At 42.9% G+C, this 17,185-nt stretch overlaps 1 long non-coding RNA gene across 1 annotated transcript in view; it reads right to left on the reverse strand.

Moving 5' to 3' along the window:
• Positions 1-15,222, reverse strand: part of LOC132529247 (uncharacterized) — a 44,257-nt gene extending 29,035 nt beyond the window's left edge. Inside the window, exon 1 of the long non-coding RNA XR_009543393.1 lies at positions 15,166-15,222. This is a non-coding gene — a long non-coding RNA (uncharacterized LOC132529247). The remainder of the gene's footprint in view (positions 1-15,165) is intronic.
• Positions 15,223-17,185: the final 1,963 nt, after the last annotated feature.

A 17,185-nucleotide genomic window follows, 5' to 3' on the forward strand; every position in this document is an offset into this window, starting at 1 on the left:
CCCTCTCCCTCTCTCTCTCTCTCTCATGAGAGGTGGCAGCACAGTCTGCCTTTGTCCTCCTCACTTTCTTTCGCCACTTCTAGCTGTCCCGGCGCTGACTCTACAAAAAGCAGCTTCAGCTTTACTCACAGAGCCCTGCCAGCATCGAGCACATGAAAAGTGCTTACGAAACACTTGTTGGTTTGTCATGGGGGGCAAAATGCTTTAAACAATGGGCTCTGTGTGTGTGTGTGTGTTATTGTGTTTTTCAATGATCCTTATAGTTCTGGTCCCCATTTTATGAATAATTGAGTACCGGCTGGAGTAAATCCAAGCAAATTAACTTTCTATTATTGACGGCAGAGCTAGGAGACCAAAATCAGGACCATATCCCCCAAATAGGTCCTCACACGCTTTCTCCTCCTCCCCTGGGACCAGCTAGCCTGTGAGAATCTTGAAGAGACAAAGCCCCTACATTTCTGTTATGAGGGTAAGTTTTGGGACAAAAATGATGAGGCCTCACTGGTGAGAGACATCCTTTCTGGTTTGGGGAGGGTGGGCTCCATGCCTGACTGTTGGGCTCTTTCCCTTGTCCTCCTTCAGGATTTCAAACGGGCAGGGAAGAACACGAGGGCTACCGCCATTGTCTGCCTGAACAATAGCTTCAGCTCCCCACCTCTGTCACTAAGGCTCCCTGTGGACAGACTTGATGGAAGCAGCATATGTTCAGACATGATTAAACCTGCGCACTTCAAGAGGCATTAAAGGCAGGAAATGAAAAAGAGATGAGCCGTATTACTCTACCTTTGGGGCCCCAGGTAGTATATTTACGGTCACCATGAGGTAACAACATGGAAGGGCTCCAAAGATTGGCATGATCTAACCTGCAAGTCTACTTTCCTGCTTTCCGGTCTAGAACCCTCTCCTTGGGGGGGCGGGGGGGGCTAAGTGCTGTCTGGTGCTAAATGTGTCCAGTCAGGGAACTTCTAACCTCTCTCTCGAGACACTCCTGAGTAAATTAGTGGGTCCAAGTCTTCTCTTTCATTTCACCTCATTGCCATTGCTTATGCTTTGGGTATCAAGCTAAATAAGTCTTCACTTCGGTGGGTTATACCTTTCAAGTATTTTGTTATCATGTTCCCTGAAGTCGTTTCTGGGTCCCAGCTCTGTGTTTCTTGTGTCTTTAAGTTCTCCTCATAAATCAGCCCCCCCCCCCGCATTTGCTTCATCATTTTTCTTGCTTTTCTCTGAACTCTCTCCATCTGTCTACATATTTCTCATGCCGGTGGTCTAAATATAATTTGCCAGACTAAAAGCCATCTTTGGAAGGACCTCACAAACTAATCTCCTGTCCTGAATCCTTTCAAAGGGTCTTGGGTACAGTTCTAAATACCACTGACCTGTTTACCTCACAAATGCGTAATAAATATCCCCTAGAACAACATGATAATGTTTGTCATGGGGGTGCATGTCACAAGACTTCCTTACAGGAGAGGCTATACACTTTCCTAGGGAAATTGTGCTATTTGTGGTTAAGGCTGGACACCAGTCCACAAAATATACCTAATCAAGTTTTTAAACTTTCATAAACCCCAATGTGAGCAAAAGAGAGGTAAAAGGGTAATGATAATGTTTGTGTGAATTGACATAACCTTACTGTAGGGTAATTCCGCAATGTGCGTCCAAAATCTTTACAAAGTACACGCCCTTTGACCAAATGCTAAGCAATGAGGTTCCTTATAATAAGTTATCCTAAGAAAATAATTGAAAAGAGGACAAAGGTGTATGTACAAGGAGGTTTATCCAAGTATTATTTATAGTATATATTATTTATAGTAGTAGGAAAATATTAGAAATACCTAAATTTTTTTAAAAACAGTGATTAGGTAACTATAACTGAAAAAAGGCACAAAGATGCAGATACAAGGATATTTAGCCCAGTATTATTTATAGTAGTGGGAAAAACTGGAAAAAGCCTAAAATTCCAATGTACGGTGATTGGTTAAACAAATGATGGTCCAGCTCCATATTTATTCACACAGAAAGATGCCTCCGGCACACTGAACCAAAAGATCCTCTTACAAAGAAGGAATCACAGTGTGATCCCAATTTTATTTAGAAAAATTTCTACCTCTATGTTCCTGTAAACATAGCAAAAGGTCTGGAGAAAAATATTCTAAAGTATTCAGAGTGGCTATCTCTAAGTGGTGGGCTGAGGGTGTATGATTCCATCCCAGTGAGCTTGGTTACTTGTAAAATGAGCAAAAACAGTAAAGCTCTTTCTTTTATCTTTTGAAATTTCAATTATAACCTAATCAGGGTTTACTGAGCTTCTGCTACATGCTAGGGTACAAAGATAAATCAGGTGGCTTTCCCTGCCACAGGTAAATGTGCAGTTGCACGCAGTGCCAGGAGGGCATGCGGAAGACTGGCCACACTGAGGAAGGGATCACACTGGGGCCTGGGAGGATGGGAGAGGCTTGAGAGAGGAGGATATTTCAATCAAACCTTAAAGGATGATCAGACAAAATAGACAGGAGAATTCCAAGTCCAGGCAACAGAATCAGTCAAGCACCCAAAAGCACACAGAGGGCAGCAAAGGGTCTGGAAGAAAATAAGGCTGGAAATGTGGGCAGGGCCTTGAATGCACACTCAGCATTATTCGCTTAATCCTGTAAGCGGATAGAAACCTGTCATTTTTTTTTTTTTTTTTTTTTTTTTTTTTTGCGGCATGAGGGCCTCTCATTGTTGTGGCCTCTCCCATTGCGGAGCACAGGCCCTGGACGCACAGGCTCAGTGGCCATGGCTCACGGACCCAGCCGCTCTGTGGCATGTGGGATCCTCCCAGACCGGGGCACGAACCCATGTCCCCTGCATCGGCAGGCGGACTCTCAACCACTGCACCACCAGGGAAGCCCCGAAGCTGTCAATTTTTAAGGGGTCAAATGTGGACAGACGTGTATTTTAGAAAGACAGCTCTGGGGCGCAAGGAGAATTGATTGGAGTAATAAGGCTGGAAACAGGCCAGTCTGAAAGCTACGACAATAATCCAAGTTAGAGCATTGAAGGGAGAGGGATGGATCAAAACAAAAGACATATTTTCAGAGACAGAATCGAAAGAACTTGGTAGCTGAGCATAGATGTTGAAGTCTGACTGTTCGAGGTTCAAACCCTGGTTCTACCACTTACTGGCTATGTGATCTTGGGCAAGTTACTTGACCTCTCTCTACCTTAGTTTCCTCATCTGCAAAAAATATGTGGGAAATAATAGTATCCATCTTAAAAGATTGTTACAAAAATTAAATTAGTAAATATATGTGACATGCATGTAACATGGTTCCTAGCATCTAGGAAGAGCTCGTGTGTAGCTGTTCTTAAGCTTTAGCCCTTATTCAATAATAATTGCTAACATGTATGGAGGCTTGATTCTGAGCCCGCTGTTGAGCTCCACGCTTTACATACATTTTCTCTACCCACAATGGCAAGTGCTTTTAACAGAAGAGGAAACAGACTTGAGACATATGTGATGTGACCAAGGTCACAGAGCTCTCCATGTCTGCAGAAAAGCTGGGTCTCCCCGAGCTTGTCTGGGGTCCAAACCTGGCTCTTTCCTCTAAACTTGCTTAGATTGCTGGGAGGTGAGGACGGGAAACAACTCAGGGAGGGCTCCATGATTTCTAGTTAGGGAACTAGACAGGTGGTGATGCCATTGACCCAAACAAGAAAAAGAAAAGGAGGCTTTCAAGAATCCTAGAGAAAGAAGACCTCTTCCAAGGTACCTAGTTCAACCTACATTTATAATTTCAAATGTTCCAAATCTCGGGCTTTAGCCCTCTCTTCATAACATGCTGTCTCCTGAGTATCAAATCTACTTTTTAACTTAAAAAAAATACTTCCTAACATATACACACTACTATATATAAAATAGATAACTAACAAGGACCTACTGTAGAGCACAGGGAACTATACTCAGTATTTTGTAACAACCCATATTACAAAGGGAGGAGAATCTGAAAAAGATTCTTTTTCAGATATATATATATATATGTGTATATATGTGTATATATATAACTGAATCACTGTGCTGTACACCTGAAACTAACACAACACTGTAAATCAGCTATACTTCAAATTTAAAAAAAAGTTCTATGGAAAAAGTAAAAAAGAAATCCTTTCTTCCCAACATTCTGTTGGTCTCAAACTATCCCTTTAGCCTAAATATTGTTACAATTAATTGGTCATCTCTGGAGCACACAAGTATTTAATGCTTGTGTTTTTATTATCTATAAAGCGATTAGTCAATGTATATGACTAGCATTTGGTTGATTTTCCCAGAAATCTATTAAAAATAACAAAATTAGGGACTTCCCTGGCAGTCTAGTGGTGAAGACTCCTCGCTTACACTGCAGTGGGTGCAGGTTCAATCCCCTGTCAGGAAACTAAGATCCCACATGCCACGCAACACAACCAAAAAAAAAAAAAGAATTAGAAGAACAAAGCAAACAGTTGCTTTAAAATCAGGTTCAATCAGACTCTCACTAAGGAAACACCCAGCTTAGAGTTGGCAAGAACATGTGCCCAGCACTGAGCTAGGCATCGCCACAGTCTCCTGCAACCCCATCCCAGCCTCTTCCTCACCGCACCCTCACACATGTCCAGTTTTCATCATCGTGCCATTAAGCTGTGAACCAAGTGTTGATAAGTTTTCTTCAGTGCCATTGTAAAAGACAGAATCACATCTGAAGTTCTCACCCACTTTCCGGATTCTTGGCTCTAAGACAGAGAAGAGTTGATTAAATTCCAGATGCCAAGATGCAAGCATCATGAAACAGAAGGATGATTCCCTGTTGAGAGGCAGTATTTCTCTCCCTGCAGGTGACCCGAGAAAGCAAGGATATTCTTTTTGTGGGCACTGGCTCACACCTTGCAGGGCTCTGGTTCTTTGCACAGGCTACCAAAAGCCTTTTGCATTCTAAGTCCATGGTTTACCTGCAGAACATTTTGCTGACCTGCCTCCCAAATAAAGGTCTTCACCCTCATCCAAGTAAACACCTACATTCTGAAGCAGCCCAAAAGGATAAAAATGGAGAAACCACTAGAATCCATATTGTTGCACTCTCCTCCACATGTAGATTCGCATACACACACATACACACACACAATTACACATACAACATTTGGAACCAAAGAAATGATCTAGAAATGCCAGAAGGGCATTTTCTTGAATTAAAGGAAGACCAATGTCTGCAGGTAGCAAGAACCCAAAAGTGCCGGGAAAGGACAACACTGTGAATGTTCTTAACATCACAGAACTGTACGCTGAAAAATGATTAAAATGGTAAATTTTATGTGATGTGTATTTCACCACAATAATAAAAAAAAAAGAAGTACCAGGGAAAAATGTACATAAAGTTGATCCTGATTATATAGAATAGGCAGGTAACATATATAATTCACCTGCATATGCATAGAAAATAAACTGGAAAATATTCTATAATATGAACAGGTCTTATCACTGGATATTGAAATTTCTGGTAATTATTTTCCTTTATTATAATTTCCTATACTTTCCAAATTTTGTATAATGAGTGTGTATTTCTTCTACAATCAGAAGAATTCAGTAAAAAATAATATAATACTTCTCAAATCTGCCCCTTCTTCACCATAGCCTTTAGCAAGACCCCCTCCACCAATCATGTTTCACAGGAACTATTTCCATAACTCCCTCACTAGTGAATAAGACCCTCTCCGCTTTCACCTCTACACCACCACCAGACAGAGAAAGAGTTCTTCAGAAGTAGAAGGCAGAGGAGACATGCCATGTAATACCACTTAACATCTGAAGTAATCATCCCCACCCTATTCCTGGTATTTACTCATCCCAAAGCCCCATTCCTCCCCTAAGCCTTGCCTTGTCCTTCCACTCCACTCTTTCTTCTTCCTTCTCTTTGGATGAGCATAAGGATGAGGCTGGTTTGTAGGTATAAGGGATGGGGATGAAGTAGAGGGGTGGGTTGGGTGAGGGATATAGGGCAGCGACACCTCCAGAAGTCTCTATAGGAGGGGATTCAGGTAGAAATCTAGTTAAAATTGGGGAACTTGTATTCTATATTAATTTTGGATAACTTGGGGTAGGGTGATGCACTTAGGGGTGTTGTAATAAAATAGTGTCTGCCCACCAAGCACAATGGTTTTAATTTGATTGTATATTCCCTTGGGTGGTGTAAATTAGGGTTGATGGAAATTATGGGGCATTCTAGTCCCATCAGGCCACCCCTGATTTACCTCCACTTTAGTTTCCTGCTAACTCCTCATGACTCAGTCTCTCATCACTCAGTTCAAGCATCACTTTCTCCGGAGGTCATTCCCTGACACCCTAGTCGTGATCACATGCCCCTCTCCTGGACTCTCATAACACTCTGGGTAAACCTTGATCCAAGCACTTACCACACTCCAGTCTGTCGCTTCTCTTGCCTACCCTCACTAGACTACAGCTCCTTCTTTCATTCTGCACCCTGAGCACCAAGCACCGTGCCTGACAAATGACAAGCGCTCAATAGTTACTTTTTAACAAATAATCATATGAATGAGCAGAGAAGAATTAAAGCTGTAGGTAATTCATCTCAAGAACATAAGCGATTACAGAGGGATAACTGGTCTGCTAGTCTATACCTCCACAACCCTGATGATTAAGCCAAAAGAAACAGGCTTTTTGGATAGGAAGTTACAGTGAACTAGCATGGGAATCAAACAGTCATCGATGAATTAATGAACTAATGAATTCATCTAAAACAAGGCTCAGGACGAATCTTAAGGCAAAATGAAACAAAAATGTATGACTATTTGATCCCCTAGACCGAAGGCAGATAACAGAGGGCAACAATACCTCAGACTCAGAATCTAAGAAAGTCCAGGTAGGGATTTGCCAGTCCCAGTTAGGTGATAGTTACTTCAAGATCACTATCTTGAAATAGTTGTGGGAGCATCTGATATTCCTCTCCACGGACCTCTATAGCCTTGTCTTCCTCATCTTCCCACTCCAGAGCAGTAGGAAAGCCACTCTTATTTTTAGTCGCTTGCGACCAAACATAATTCGAATTAATACAGCTTCCTAAAGGAAATGAATCTTGAACAATGAACAAAGGTTGGCCAAAGCGCAGAAAAATAGATAGGATGTTTCAGAAAGACATACAGCGTGAGCACAGGTATGGAGGTGTGAAACTGCATGGTGTGTGGAGAAGCAGACAGTAAGAACTCCAGTACACATTACAGGGCAGAGAAAAGCAGGATGTGAGGCTGGAAAACAGGTAGGAACTAAATCCAGGATAACACTGTATGCCACACAAGGGAGCCTAAATTTTTATCTTGACTATGGTGAGAAGCTATAAACAGTTTTTAGACAGGGGTCTGATACAGTTGGATTCGCATTTAGAAAGATCACACTGGAAGTAGAGAAGGGAGCAAAGGGGAGAAAGCTGGAGGTGGATAAAGGGCTGCCACAATAGTCTAGACATCCACTGCCCTGAAATTTACCTCCACATTCAAAGCAATAGAAAATAAGTCCACCCCAAGAAGTCAGAGATAACAGGGAATTTTGGGTGGAGTAATTGTGAAAACTTCATGTAGCCAACTCCAATCCTTTATTTGAAAGGACAGCAAGCACAGAACTGACTAGTACGGCTTAGCCCAAGTCAGCAGGTCTGCCTCTGACCCATGAAGCCAGCAACTCAAAATAATTAATCCCTAGACTTTTGCCTCATTCTTGACTTGTGTCCTGAATCAGTTCAACTTGAATCTGCCTTGGCCTTTGTTCTGGGGCTCCTGCCTCATTTCCTGCTTATGGTCTTATAGTTAGCTCTCAAAACTCATGCCCAATTCTCTGATACATCCTCTGGTCAGCCACTGCACCATTTCTTTTTTTTTTTTTGGTACTCGGGCCTCTCACTGCTGTGGCCTCTCCTGTTGCAGAGCACAGGCTCCGGACACGCAGGCTCAGTGGCCATGGCTCACGGGCCCAGCCGCTCCGCAGCATGTGGGATCCTCCCGGACCAGGGCATGAACCCGTGTCCCCTGCATTGGCAGGTGGACCCTCAACCACTGTGCCACCAGAAAAGCCCCCCACCTCACCTTTTAAATGTTGTGGGGTGTCCCAGGCTTGGTCCTCGGTCTTCTCTTTTGCATTTACACAATGCTTTCTCAACTTGACACTACTGACGCTTGGAGCCAGGTAACTCTTTGTGGTAGGGGGCCATCCTATGCACTGTAGGATATACAGCAGCGTCTCTGGCCTCTATCCACTAGATTCCAGTAGCAACCCTTCCCCCCAGTTGTGACAATGAAAAATGTTTCCAAACATTGCCAAATATTCCCTGGGTGGAGTGGGGAATCACCTCTGGTTGAGAACCTAGGTCTATAGGAAATTCTCCTTTAAATATTTTAGTTTATTTTTTTAAGTGATTTTTTTCTATTTATTTATTTATTTTTTGGCTGCATTGGGTCTCCGTTGCTGTGCAGGGGCTTTCTCTAGTTGTGGTGAGCGGGGGCTACTCTTCACTGCGGTGTGCAGGCTTCTCACTGCGGTGGCTTTTCTTGCTGCAGAGCACGGGCTCTAGGCACGCGGGCTTCAGTAGTTGTTGCACGTGGGCTCAGTAGTTGTGGCTCACGGGCTCTAGAGTACAGGCTCAGTAATTGTGGCACACGAACTTAGCTGCTCCGTGGCACGTGGGATCTTCCAAGACCAGGGCTCGGACCCGTGTCCCCTGCATTGGCAGGCAGATTCTTAACCACTGCGCCACCAGGGAAGTCCCTCTTTTAAATATTTTAGACTTTAGTGATCTCTTCCAGTCTTTAGGCTTTAAATGCTACCTGTGTGCCAATGATTCTCAAATTTTTTTTTTTTTTTTTGCAGTACGCGGGCCTCTCATTGTTGTGACCTCTCCCGTTGCAGAGCACAGGCTCCGGACGCACAAGCTCAGCGGCCATGGCTCATGGGCCCAGCCGCTCCGCGGCATGTGGGATCCTCCCGGACCGGGGCACGAACCCATGTCCCCTGCATTGGCAGGTGGACTCTCAACCACTGCGCTACCAGGGAAGCCCTGATTCTCAAATTTTTATACCCAGTCCAGACCTCCCTCCTGAGCTCCAGACTATTCATTTTTGCGTTCAAATATTTCACTTCCATGTCTAATGCATATCCCAAACTCAATACACAGTCTTCCCATCTCAGTTGAAGGTAATTCCATCCTCCCCCTTGTTCAGACTAAACATCTTGGATCCATCCTTGACTTCTCTCTTTTTTCCACACCCTGCATCCTGCCAAGAAATCCTATTAACTCCACCTTCAAAATACATCCAGCACCCAACCACTTCTCATCACCTCCACTACTCCCCCCGATCCAGGTCACCATGATCTCACACCTGGGTCATTGCAAAGGCCTCCTAACTGGTCTCCCTGGTCACATCCTTGCACCCCTACTGTCTGTTCTCAGCAAAGCAGCCAGAATGAGTCTTTTAAAATATTCGGTCTGATCATTTCATTCCTTGCTTAGAACCCTCCACTGTCCTCTCACCTTACTCAGAGGAAACTCAAAGTCCTTACAAGTTCTTACGAGATCTGGCTGCTTGTTACCTCGCTGATCTTATAAACTGCTACTTTCAGTTATCACCATCTGAGATGAGAAAGCTGAGGGGAGCAGGTTTGGAAGGGACAACCAGGAGTTCACGTTTGGATGTTCTTAGACAAAGATGTTGTGTAGCAGTTGGATCTATAAATCTGGAATTCGGAGGGATTCTTGACTGGAGGTATAAATTTGGGAACTGTTAGTACATGGATGGCATTTAAAGACATGAGCCTGGAGCAGGTCACCAAGGGAGTAGATATAGATAAAGAGAACCAAGGACTGAGCCCTGGGGCACCCCAATATTAAATGAGTGGAAAGAAGGGGAGGACCCAGGAAAGGAGACAGAAAACAGCAATAAGTGAGCCAGGAGGGAAGCCAAGAGAGCATCGTGTCCTGCGAGCTAAGTGAAAACAGTCTATCAATGAACTAGAATCTGTCAGTCAAAGGTTTCTTTCCAAACCTAAACTCATCTCAGGGACTTCTCTAGGAAATTATAGTCTACTTGCATAACAAAACGCAGTGGGCAATGTAAATATTTCTTTCATCACTATGCTTAATTGCTCCATAAGTTATTACATACAGTTCTTATGGTTCAAAGTCTTGTCTCCATTTAACTTCCACCTGTTTTCCTATTTATGACAGTATCACAGTCTAATTAAATAAACTGAAAGCTTAGGTGTTACGTGAATAGGGCATATTTATGTAGAAATACCGAATCAACATGTATGAGTAACATCTGAAATGTAATCATTGCAACATTACCTAATTATTAATCGTGTCATTTATCAAAATGAGTAGCTAAGGACCAAAACTGGGAGAAAGAGCTGTTCCTAACTCTAAACTTCATCCTAACAAAACCCTCTAAACACAAAATGGCTAACATTTAATTATCAATGTAGTATTTGTTCAGATAATATATTAATTAGTCAGTTAATTTCAAAGGTGTAGCCCAACACTTAGTGAGTGTTGGAACCACTTTGACTTGGTTATTTCTTCCAGCAATAGAGATGAGTACTGATCTAGCCAAGTGTGGCATTAGTACCTTACGATAGCAAGGCACAAATGAAACGAGAATTGGAACTCAGGTCAATGTCTTTGCAAGTAAAGAGATGCCTGATGTCATTTCTAGATGGCTTCTTGGAAACATCTACTCCCCCATAAAGTGGAGACTGCCTGTTCTTAGCTTCTGATCACCCTTTGAAATCAGAAGCTCTTGCGGATATACTAAAAAGGGCCTTCAAGGTCTTAAAATGTGAAATTAAGTAACCATTCGAAATTTTTTAAAGCACCCTTTTTACAACACAAAGGATAAATCCCAAACCCAAGCTAGGTTTCATTCATAGTCCCTGACGAATCAGACTTCATAAAAATAATTCAGGCCCTTCTAAAGTTCCTGTAGAGTAAACAAGCACCAACAGTCACGTTTTAGCAGTTAGGATGAGGTCAGAGCAGACCTACGTTCTGAATCTGAGAATGGCACAGTCCTGGGAGGGTCAGCTACGCTAGATGAAAGAAAAGGTAGAATAGTTGTCACGTCTCCTAGCCAAGTGACATGCATAACTGCGAGGTCCCCAGTACCCACTAATTGAATGACTGGATGAATAAAAACCTGGGTTTTAGTGAAAATGTCTATGAAAAAAAGTCCAGGATGGAAAAAACTGCCCTGACACAGATCCTGGGAAAAGAGCCCTGGGGAGTGAAATCCAACTCAAATTCAAATGATCCAGCATTGTTATAATACATAATAAGTTAATATAATCTTATCAGATGGAAGCTTTCAGATCAAGTGAAGTAATTGTCCCTATACTTGACATGAATTAGACCTCACCTGGAATGTTCTGTTTCATTCCAGGAAAGACATGGTAAGAAGGACACTGGCAACCCCAGTATTCTCCAGAGGATGCCCTAGATGGCTTAGCACAGACCTTGGACCTAAAGCTGCTCATCAAGTAAGTACTGTATTACCCTGATATTGTAGAGTCCGGAAATCACATGAGAAATGATTAAGGGAAGTCGAAAGGAGGTGGGCTTTATTTAGCTTAACACAATGCACTTTCTAACAGAGCTGCCCCACAATGAAACAAGACACCCAACGAAGTAAGAATCTTAGTATGGAGAGTATTTCAGCAGGTATTCCAGCTCATCTACCAGGGGTGCTACCCAAGAACCACTTGTACTAAGTGGGAGATTGAAATGAATGACTTCTAAGAGCTCTTTCAGCTCTGGGGTCTCTGGAACAGAGGCCAGGGCCTACAGAGGGTATTGCCATGGCTAGTTCGCTCCCCTCCCCACTGTGAGCCTCCACTCTTCGTCCTCTTCTTCAAAGAGGGATGCTGTTGGGCTCCAGGCTGCAACTTTACCCTTCGCACAGCCAAGGACAGCCACCCTGTGGGGCATCTTGTTGTGACAGAGTCACCAGCACTGGACACTGGGTACTGCCCTATGCCTAAACCGGCCATACCACTTGCTTTCCCTTGCCGTGCTTCACGCTCTACTTGAAGCTGATTTTGAAGTCATTCTGCAAGAAATAATGATCTTTGGCTGGGAACTTTGGACCTGAGCTCTCCTTATCCAATAGCCAATTGTACATACTTTAAAAAATTAATAAGATGGGAGTATGGGGACGGGGCGGGGGGGCAGGTGCGCAGCAGCAGGAGCCATCCTGGTCCCTCCCTCACACAAACACCCTGAACGCTTTAGAGTAAAATTCCCAGCATATCGCTAGAACGCAAGCATCTGGCGATACTGCACGAGGCAACAGTGGCACCTAGTGGTTACATAAATTAGTCACACCCATGCTCAGCCGAAGCAAGAAAAAAACAATAAAAACCCAATCTTTCTCCCCCTCCCTTTGTACCTCTTACCCAGCCAGACCTGATGGGAAGTTAGTTGGAAAACAGAAAGTCAGTAAAACAGCGAATCATTAAAACGATGCATGAAGAGCTTCCTAAACACTTATCATAGCTAACTATACCTTCATTTAGCCCTTGATGTATAGCCAAGGTTTCTTTCCTGAAGGTAGACCCACTAAGTCATTGCTATTCTATGTTGCATAAATCAAACATCATACATCATCTATAATATCCATTTTTTGTTTATTTAAATAGTTGAGAATCTTAAGACACTTGGGAAATGAGATTCCCTCCACTGATTTTTGTGGCGTTTTTTCTCTTACGGTTGTCTCTCATGACTTTTTTTTTATAATCATGACCCTTCAGCTCCAAAACTAACTTAAGGAGGGAGAGACACCAGGGTGGATTTCAGTATTTGGGGAGCTAGTTGCCCATGTGGCATCCCGCACACCATGGGAGGCCAGCCCCTGTTCCAGTCGACCCTAACTCAGAGGTGGGGAGATCTTGTCAGTGTCCGTAGTACCCTTCTCCAGCTGCCTCCTAGTTCTGCCTCTTTCATCATATCCAATTTTTAACTGGGGGGAGGGGTGCAAGAGGGCAGGTGAACGCACAGGCTTCCAGAAGCACTATCACTTGTTAGTTTAGGGTGTGAGAACTGGAACCACACTTCTGGCTTCAACTCAACTCTCTGCCACTTTCGAACTCTATGACCATGAGAAAGTTCCTCATCCTTTCTAAGCCCAGGTTCCTTCCTCATCTGTAACCTAAGAAGGAACACTAGTACCCGCTCTTCGGGGCGGTTATGAGAGTTGAATGAGGTAATCCATGTTAGGCAGAACCTGTCAAACAGGAAGCGCTCAATAAATAATTATTGTTATCTTGTGTTTATCTCCTTTCCCTATCCCGTGGATCCACAGTTCTCAAACTTTTTGGTCTTAGGACCTCTTTAACTTCTTAAAAATGTTAAATTCTTAAAAATTATAAGAACCCTAAAGAGCTTAAAGTTTATATATACTTTTTGGTATTTACTGTATTATAAGTTATTTTGAAATCTTTGAATTCTTTTTTAAATGACAATAAATCCATTAACATAAATAACATTTTACACAGAATAGCTTCATTTTCCAAAACAAAAGTATTTGGTAAGAGAGTGGCATTGCTTTACACTTCTGCAAATTTCTTTCACGTCTGGTTATTAAGATAGCTGGTTTCCCACATCTGCTTCTGCATTCAATCTGTTCTAATATCACACATCATGTAGCCTCTGAAAAACTCCTTGTACACCCATGAGAAAATGAGAGTGAAACAAACAAATAACGTCTCAGTGTTGTTATAAACATAGTTTTGACCTCAGGGACCCCATGAAAGGACCTCAGGGACCCACAGGGTCCCCAGACCACACTTTGAGGTTTGCAGTTGTAGCCCATAGCACCAGTCCAGATTTTCTGCTGTCAAGATCAGTACGGCAGGGGCTTCCCTGGTGGCACAGTGGTTAAGAATCCACCTGCCAATGCAGGGGACATGGGTCCGAGCCCTGGTCCGGGAAGATCCCACATGCCATGGAGCTACTAAGCCCGTGCGCCACAACTACTGAGCCTGCACTCTAGAGCCCACGAGCCACAACTACTGAGCCTGCGTGCCACAACTACTGAAGCCCGTGCACCTAGAGTGTGTGTTCCACAACAGGAGAAGCCACCACAATGAGAAGCCCACATACCACACCAAAGAGTAGCCCCCACTCGCCACAACTAGAGAAAGCCTGCACACAGCAATGAAGGCCCAATGCAGCCAAAAATAAATAAATAAATTACATTAATTAAAAAAAAAAAGATCAGTATGGCAGAATCACTGGTCACAAGTCAGAATCTGGGAGGATTTTTGTAGACTACAAGGCCAATGGACCTGGACATGAAAACACAATTGCTGGTGCAGCCATGGCCTTGCCCTGCTGAAAGGAGGCAGGAAGGCCTTTCATCCCAAGCCTAACTCATACCATCTGGTTCAGAAGCTCAGACCCAGGCCATGCAGAAGGCCAGATCCCCACTTCTCTACTGCACAGATGAAGCTGGGCTCTGACTAATAATATTATTACAGGAATCCATCCATTTCTCTGGGTCAAGGTATGCAGTTGTTTTTTGTTATTTGTTTCTTGTTTGTGTTAGTTTTTTTTTTTTTTTTTTTGGAAGAGAGTGATTTCAAGGAAAGTAAGATATTCACTTGGTATAATTCCTTTCTAGAAAATATCTCTTTTAAAATCTGGAAATCCAGTGGTTGGGTGTGACCTAATCATTAATTTGTTATTTTTACATCATTACAGGTTGAATTGTTGTTTGTGGCAAGCCTTTATACAAATTTTGATGCTGAGTGAGAACTTTTCAAAAGTGTTTTATTTATTCTTTCCTTTCTTGACCTTTCAAGCTACTTCAGTGTAACTACGAGGTGACATCATAGTTACTATGTCCCTCTGTGATACCCAAAATCCCATATGAGGCAAACTCAAGCAATGGTTTATTCTCTGCACCCAGTGGGGATGGTTCCTCTCTGAGAGGCTTCCTTCCAGAGATAATCTCAAAGAGAGTTTTCAAAAGGAGGGCAGAACCAGGCTGGGACTGACTCTGGGGGCAGAGCTTACATTTCACCCTCCTCAAGGCTCTAAAACACAGGTTATCTCCCCCCACCCCAACCCCACTAGTTGAAGAAACTTGAAAAGTTACCTTATCTGTCAACACCTTGAGCTGCTGGCAGCAAAACCCAAAGCAAAGCGGCTCAAGTGGAGAGGGATTTCTGAAGGAGATGCTCATTTATTGAAAACACTTGCAGTGTTTCCACTCAGTTCAGGAGTGCTATGAAAATAAAAACAATATGATGTTTCAATTGTTGGCTGTGAGATTTTTAACATAGGAACACATTTGTATTAATATAAATAGGACACTAAGTGAAAATTTTCCTACTCTTAGGTGAAGCATATTCTAATCTCTAGATCTATCACCATCTCTGCCTCCTATATTATCTATCTTGTGCCTATTCCTATTTTTATACCTATAGCTATGTCTCTATCTACACACATGTATCCCAGTAACTTTGCCTTTGCTGTTCCTTCTACCAGGGACCTTTCTCCCCCAAACACCGACGTGATCACCTGTGACAATGGAGTGGTCCACAACATGAGCTCTCTGACCAGCTTCCTGTGACTCCCTCCAGCTCCTCTGCCAATGGTACACTCCATGCACATGGGGAGGGAAGGGACATACAACGGTGTTCTGGTAATGGTACAATGGTACCATTGTTGTCCATGAAAAAGACTAGGCCAGATCAGTGGTTTTCAAACTCTGCTCTCCAGAACCCCAAAGCCTCCACAGAGCAGCTTGGGGGTGACCTCAGGCAAGAAGAGGGGAAGCGAGTCAGGAAGGCTTTGGCCTCTCCACCCCTCAACCCCCAACCAGAGTAGCTCTGTTATTGCTCAGGAGATTTGCTTTGAATACAAGGTTCTGTTGTGGATCTGAAAGTCCAGAAATATACCGTAAAACATACAGGAACTTAGTATGGGATAAAAATGGCATTTCAAATCAGTAAAGGGAAGATGAATTATTTAATAAATGGTTTTCGGACCACTGGGTAACCATTTAGAAAAAAATGTGAAAAATCAGTTCACCAATATCAAAAACGAAGTGAAAATAAAGGCAAACAAAACTGGTCTTCTAACACAGATGGATTAAGAAGCACTGATGCATTTATATTTGTGACCTCAACATGACAGCCTTCTATACTTCGTATACCCCTGTGCCTGATGGTTAAGGTGATTATTTCTGGAGATCTGATTATGACAATGTCCGAGATTTGCCCATATAGTATAGGATCATGAAGGCTTTTCTTCCTCCTCAATGAGTCCATTGTCTAGCAATGGTTATGTGACTTCAAGAAGAAAGCACCTGGTTGAATTCATTAAAACACGAATTTAACGTCAAACAACTGAAGAATCTTACAGCTGGTTCACTGGGAAGAAGTTTGTACACAGCTACCTGGTGCTAATCCTTTCTCACCTCTAGGGCGAGTGCCTCAGGAAGAACCAAACCAGTCCACACTCTGATCTTGGACTCCCAGACTGCAGAACTGGGAGAAAATTAAGTTCTAGTAGATAAGCCACCCAGTTTGTGATACTTTGTTAAGGTGGCCTCATACTGTAATATACTCAATATGCACTAGATGTAGCCACATTGGAAGACTTTTATAATAACCTTGAATTTTGTCATCAAAAAAAAAATGTTAAGAGGGAAAATAATGCATACCTTACACAAAAGAAAATACCAGTTGGATCAAAGATTTAAGCATGAATGGAGAGGGTGTGGAGAAAAGGGAACCCTCCTACCCTGTTTGTGGCAATATAAATTAGTGCAGCCACTGTGGAGAACAGTATGGAGGTCCCTTAAAAAACTGAAAATACAACTACCATATGACCCAGCAAACCTACTCCTGGGCATATATCCAGACAAAACTCTAACTGGAAAAGATACATGCACCCCAATGTTCACTGCACCACTAATTACAATAGCCAAGCAACCTAAATGGAAGCAACCAAAATGTCCATCCGGAGATGAATGGATAAAGGAGATGTGGTACATATATACAATGGAATATTACTCAGCCATAAAAAAGGAATGAAATAATGCCATTTGCAGCAACATGGATGGACCTAGAGATTATCATACTAAGTGAAGTAAGCCAGACAAAGACAAA

This window comes from Lagenorhynchus albirostris, chromosome 11, assembly GCF_949774975.1.
Source record: "Lagenorhynchus albirostris chromosome 11, mLagAlb1.1, whole genome shotgun sequence".
Lineage (NCBI taxonomy): Eukaryota > Metazoa > Chordata > Mammalia > Artiodactyla > Delphinidae > Lagenorhynchus > Lagenorhynchus albirostris.